Genomic DNA, 6,433 nt, shown 5'->3' with positions numbered 1-6,433 from the left:
TCCAAATAGGCCTTATAATAGTCATGTAGATCAGTCTTTGTAATGGATTGGAAGTTTGGACCTTTTGTCTAGTAAATGTTGTTAATAGTCGGAATCGACGAGCAGTTTCCTGTCTTTTCAGTCTTGTATGAGGATTGTAATTAAATTAAATTTCAATATTAAAAAAATGGACTTAATGCAAGTTAGGAACCAGTGGAGTACAAAGGGCTACAAATTTAAGTAACAAAAATTTTAAATTCCGCAGTGGCAAAATTACGATCGATAGCGAGCTTTTTACTTTAAGATGCCCAAAATATAGTCTTGAAAGTCGTTGGAGCTAAGTGAAGGAGAAACAAGAAAAAAAAAATCTACTCACGCTTAAAACAGTTTGATTCTTACTCGTAGTCTTACTAAAAAATTCCAGTTAATAAAGAAAAGACACGGCCACCAATATCTACTCCACTCCAACAATTTGTATCGATTATATCTTGGATCGTCCATGGATTTTCATATTTCATTAATTTCAAGGTATAGTGTTTGTATTTCGAATCATAATCAATATGACAATGACACTTAGTATAATAGTATAGTAGAGATAATAGACTTCCGACTAAATTTGAATTCCTCTGCATTAGGTTTATTAAAATTAAAAAGGCTACTGTACTAGATTTATGTTCACATTATCAATCTCTTATCATATTATATATATCATTTATTTTTTCTCTCCTCTTATTTTTGTTTTAAATGAGATTTCACTAGCAATTTTTTTTACATAACTCCTAAAAAAGTAAAAAAAAAAATTACAAATATATTAAAAAATAGAAAAAAAAATTATTTTTTCTCTAGACAAAAGATTCAAACTGGAAAATTGATATTTAAAAAAATTAAATAGAAAAAAAACGAAATATTTTTAATAATTTTTCAAAAATATTTATTTTATTACTTGAGTGAATAAATAATTTTTTTTTTCTCTCAATACAAATTTTTTAATTGAAAAATTTCTTACCATTCACATAAAGAAAAAAAATTAACACGCAAAATTTAGAATCGCTAAAAAAAAAACTGATAATGATCTAAAAAACTAAACTAAAGCCTTTTAACTTTTCATCGATCGAGAAACATCCACGATTAAAAAACCGGAACGAAAGAAAGCTTTTTTTAAAATGCGTTTTACTCAAAAAGTATATTTTTATCATAAATTATATAATCTTTTGAATATAATTACTTGGTAATTGCTATTGTCGACGGATAAGAACTATTTCAGAAAGTTAAAAATAGGATATTAAATTATAGACGCATAGTGAAATTATTTAAAAACCATTAATTTTTAAATACATGATAACTGAACAAATATCACTTTTATTTAATGTTATTTTTTTTTAAAATTCCATAACTAGTTGTAATGGATGTAAATAGTTGTAATGAATATTAAGAATGGATTTGTGTTTTGAATATAAATGTTAAATTTTTCCACCCTAGGAGGTCCTTGACCAGAAACTGCTTCCAAGATTACCAAACACAGTGCACTCAACCACCACTTTACCTGTAAAAAAATTATTTCTATAAGATAGACATCTGGAGAGAATGTCCGATCAAAGAATGAAGATGCTCAATGGGAAACTGGATGGCAAGCGAAGAAGAGGGCTCCCCTGAGCACGAGGATGAGATGGTTGGATGATCTAGAGACGGCTGGGAGTTCGAAGATACAGGGAGAGAGCAAAAGATCTTTGAGATTGTCTCATTGTGGTAGAGGAAACACGGGTTCTTGTTGGACCGTAATCAAAATCAAAATAATGATTGTCATTATTTTTTATCGTAAAATATATTATTTGTACATTTTCATTCATTTCTTACAAGTAATTTTTCTATACTTCACGGTATTTACTGACTTTAACAATTGTTATTGTTGTATTTTTATATCTTCTTTTTAACTCAAGGTGGCAATAAAAGTGCACATATTCACTTATTTATAAAATTACATACAAGACCGGACAGGAAAGGGAAAATTTTCAACCCATCATATCACCGTCATTGTACAAGTTTGATTGATTCAATAAATATAGTTTTATTGATTGATTTATTTATTAATCATTCATTGAATCAGTGGAAACATAACTATTCCTTAAAACCCAAATCGTAAGAAGACATTTTAAAACTAGACTGATTTTTACAGTTTTAAACTCATTAGAAACGAACTTGATAATGAGGTCCATATTTCTGGTTGACATTTTAAGATGAGCATTCTTCCTGGTCCCCAATGGTTTAGAAATTTACAGTTCACTCCCTCTGTAAGAATTGAGACAGCAATTCACAAAGTGATGATTACGAGTGAATCTTGTTAGTGATACGAGAACGATGATAGATGTTGAGGCTAGACATCAAAGTGGGTTCTCGTTACTATGACATTTTCACAATATTTGATGAGTGCAATATTTGGTCTCCATAAGACTCCTCTTTAACGCATTCAGGTCAGGTAAATATTTACTCTCTAATGGTAATGTGAATTCTAATTCGCTTAAGTAGCTTTGGACTGACTAAAGATAATAGAAATTTGCATTGAATACCAAGAAAGGAAGTGTTAAAACATTATGATTCAAATACTTCGTAATTATGAAACGTTATAGTAGTTTGTCGTGAGCGAAATAATTATTATTATGTCGTATAAATGTACCCATATGTTAAATAATTCTTCTCTATATCCAATGAGATATTGTTAATTATAACAAATTGACCAAATTAATACTTTAGAGAAAGCTTTTTGGAAAATTCGACATTTAAGCCGGGTCAGACGATTTCGATGAAAATGCATTTGCTTATATTAAACACCACTCGATTGTGCAATGATATGACGATTTAATAAAAATGGAGCAGTTTTGGTGAAAATAATAAAAATAAAAAATCGATAGTATAAAGTTGGACTTATGGTGTAAGCAAAATTCAATTCAAGCAAAAACTTTCAGGCAAGTGTCAACCCTAAATACTTAATTCTAGTTTCGAATAACTTTCCCTTTTTGAGCTAGACAATTCACGCGCATTTTTGCGAGGTTATTATAACTCAGGAGTCCTCACGCGTCTTTCTATTTGAAAATTCCGGTTAGAATTAATTCACGGACGCAAAACGTCCCCTTACTATTCATGATCTTTAGCTTAACATGTAAAACCGTGTTAAATGGAAAAACTCATGTTAAATGGAGGAACATTTCATTCATTTACCATGCTAAAAAATATAACAGGGGTATTCATGGCATTTAGTTAATATGGTAAAGCGTGTCGAATGGAAAAACTCATGTTAAATGGAGAAATATTTCCTTCTCTTATCATGTTAAAACGAAATAACATATAACATGGTTGAGAGTCTGTTACTAGGTTTGTTAAATGGAGAATGACGTCACGCTACAGACCAGCTGAGCGTCGTCACCATTTTGTTTGTTGTTGTATGGCTAACCTCATACGTAACTTATTCGTAGTTTGTGTTTTAATTTCATTACTATTGTTTTGGATGTTTTTATAAATAAGAAAGCAATGGATGACGATAATAATAATGTAACGTAACAGTTATCAATTAGCTTGATTCTTTTCCTCATAACTTAGAAGATCTAAAAGGCACTCAGACGCCAAACTTTCACTTTTTCACTCAATTTAAGCATGTTGTAATAAATTAATTAAATCAAAACTTAGAAGTAAACAATAAAATGAAGTTTTGGGAGGAAAGGTTATAAAACAAGTTGCTCAGAAAATCCGCTAGGAGCTCTTATGCACTCAACATTTAACATGACTTTAAATATGGCTGCTCACAATCCTATACTTACAACATTTTACGATTAACACAACATTACGAATACCCCTAACATATCACGTGGTTGGGAGTCTGTTAAATGGAGAATAGGGTCACGCAACAGACTCGCTAAGCTCACCATTATTTTGTTTGTTATCATGTTAGGTTACTTGCTCGTAGTTTAAATGTTGATTTTGTTTAGTATTGTTTTATTATTGAAAAAGCAATGGATGACAACAACAATAATGTAATGACAGTGTCAATTAGCTCATCTTGATTCTCTTCCTCACAACTTAAAAGATCAACAAGACATTCAGTTGTCAAACTTTCACACAACTTCCACTTTTCAATCAATTTAGGCATGTTGTAATAAATTACTTCAATCCAAACTTACAAGTTAACAATAACATGAAGTTTTGGAAGAAAAGTTTATAAAACAAGTTGCAAGAAAATCTGCTATGATCTCTTATGCGTTTACTCACAATCCTATACTTAAAAAAATTAACATGGTAAAACATTTTACATTCAACACACCATGAATACCCCTAATATATGTCATTTATGTGTGAGTGAAAGTAAAAAAAAAAAGTTGAATATAATATGCAATAATTATTTAAAATTATGGTTCAGTTTTGTTTTATAAAAATATTACTTTCTCTGTAGGGATATATAAATGACACTTATTCTTCATATAACTTTTTAAAATATACCCTGGTTTCAGATTTATTGCCATTTGGAAGCTTTCTCCTCGTCAGGTTGAATTATGTTACACAATTAAAAGCAACCTTTCACTTGGGCAGAGTAGGCTGGGCAAGCCGCTGTCAGTGGAAGCCTTATTACAATTACAAATACCCCGTGCGTAATCTATGGTCTTTTGTGACATAATCTAAGGATCAACTATATGAATTGAGCTCAAGCGTGACCTTTTTGTCACAGATACCATCAATCATCAACATGATGTTGCTTAGTTGGGAGCAATTATTTTTTTTTCTTTTAATCAAATCTACAAGTAAAATATTAGTAGGGATGCAAATATAAGTTGCAATAATCAGATACCTAAAGATGAACGCAAGATTATTTCGGATTTATAACGAAATATGTACTCCCTTTTGGTAAAAAGTAGGGACGTACACACTGGGGGTAATATTTTACTTGTCAAATTTTTCATATAAGATAGAAAAGACAGGAAACCTCGTCCTGACTATTACAACATTTACTAGACAAACGGTCTAAACTTCCAATCCATTACAAAAAAACTACTCACAACACTAAAAAACAATTTTTCTTTATTTATTTAACATCGGCCTGGTGGGGCTTACCTGGTTAATATAACCGTTACATTTCTTCATTGATTATGGGGGAGGAGATTATAATTAAAAAAAAAAGATAATATAAATAGATAAAAATAATGCTTTTTAATAAAAGAGAAAAGTAAAATTAATAATAAAAATAACGACATTCGTAGACCTAACAAAACAAATTGCTCTTAAAAGGTAAAAAAAAAGACGAAGAGAGAAAAAAATAAATAAATAAAATAGAAGTAGTGGGAATAATAGAATAAATATGGAATTTACATCAGAATGTCCTGCAGCAGCCTGGAATTTAGTCGGGTTGAGGTTAGGTTTCCCAAGTTGCAGGTCACTGCTCCTTTAACTGTTAAAAAACCTAATAGAATATTATTTAAAGTAGAGTAAATTTACTAAAATATGAGCCCTCACAGAGCTCTTTAGTACAATATTTCCAGAGATACAGTTTTTAAAGGCAACATTTCGTTTATGTTGTTAAACATAACGTTTACCTCCGTAGGGGTAGTAGTTTTCACGATATTTGCTAAAATAAATTGATTTCTAGAGGTTCGGACAAAATGTATCATAACAAATACTATCGCTTCGAAGATATACGAACTACTTTATAGCACATTAAACTTGTTTTAATTTGAGTGCTAATAAATATATGTACGTCTTATGGTTCCTGATATAAAGATTCCTAACATATTCACTAACTACTGATTTTTCAGTATATATTTCATGATTTTTTTTTTTTTTTTAAGACTGTATATCGGAAACTATTAAATATAAACAGTTCTATTATGACTAATATTTTAGAAATTTTACACTATTTTAATTTATGATCTATTAGATTTTTTAGTGTTGTTGATAATTTCAAAGATATGAAGCTCAGAATGAAAAATTAAATTTTTAAACATTTTGTAACAGCCGCCATTTATAAATGCTGTAATCTACTTTAATATAACCTTTCTTGCTAGTTTATCGGCTATCTTATTTCTTTCGATTTCCTCATACCCTGTAGTCTATGTATACACACACAGACAAAAGCAATTATCTATGAAATTTCATTATTATTTATAAACACAAAGATATTATAACGCCGATATATATTAGAGTCCAAGTTTTCTCCAAAGACACAAGAGAGAGATTATGATTTAGTTATAATAAAAAAGCTTATATGGTTGAATAAATTATATATGGTTGAATGTTGTTTGCAAAGTAGCTGCAGTATTTATTTCGTTTCACCTCGTGGTGGACATACAGGCGAGTTACGTATAAACCAATTTGTAATGAAACCATTTGCTGAAACAGGTAAAATGGGTTACATAAGGCACCGCGACATTTCCTTGTATATCCAATTATCTATACATGTATATTAAAAGTAGATGGA

This window comes from Halyomorpha halys, unplaced genomic scaffold (assembly GCF_000696795.3).
Source record: "Halyomorpha halys isolate HHAL.00 unplaced genomic scaffold, Hhal_1.1 Scaffold1026.1, whole genome shotgun sequence".
In the NCBI taxonomy this organism is placed as follows: Eukaryota; Metazoa; Arthropoda; class Insecta; order Hemiptera; family Pentatomidae; genus Halyomorpha; species Halyomorpha halys.
Note: the sequence above shows the minus strand (reverse complement) of the source record.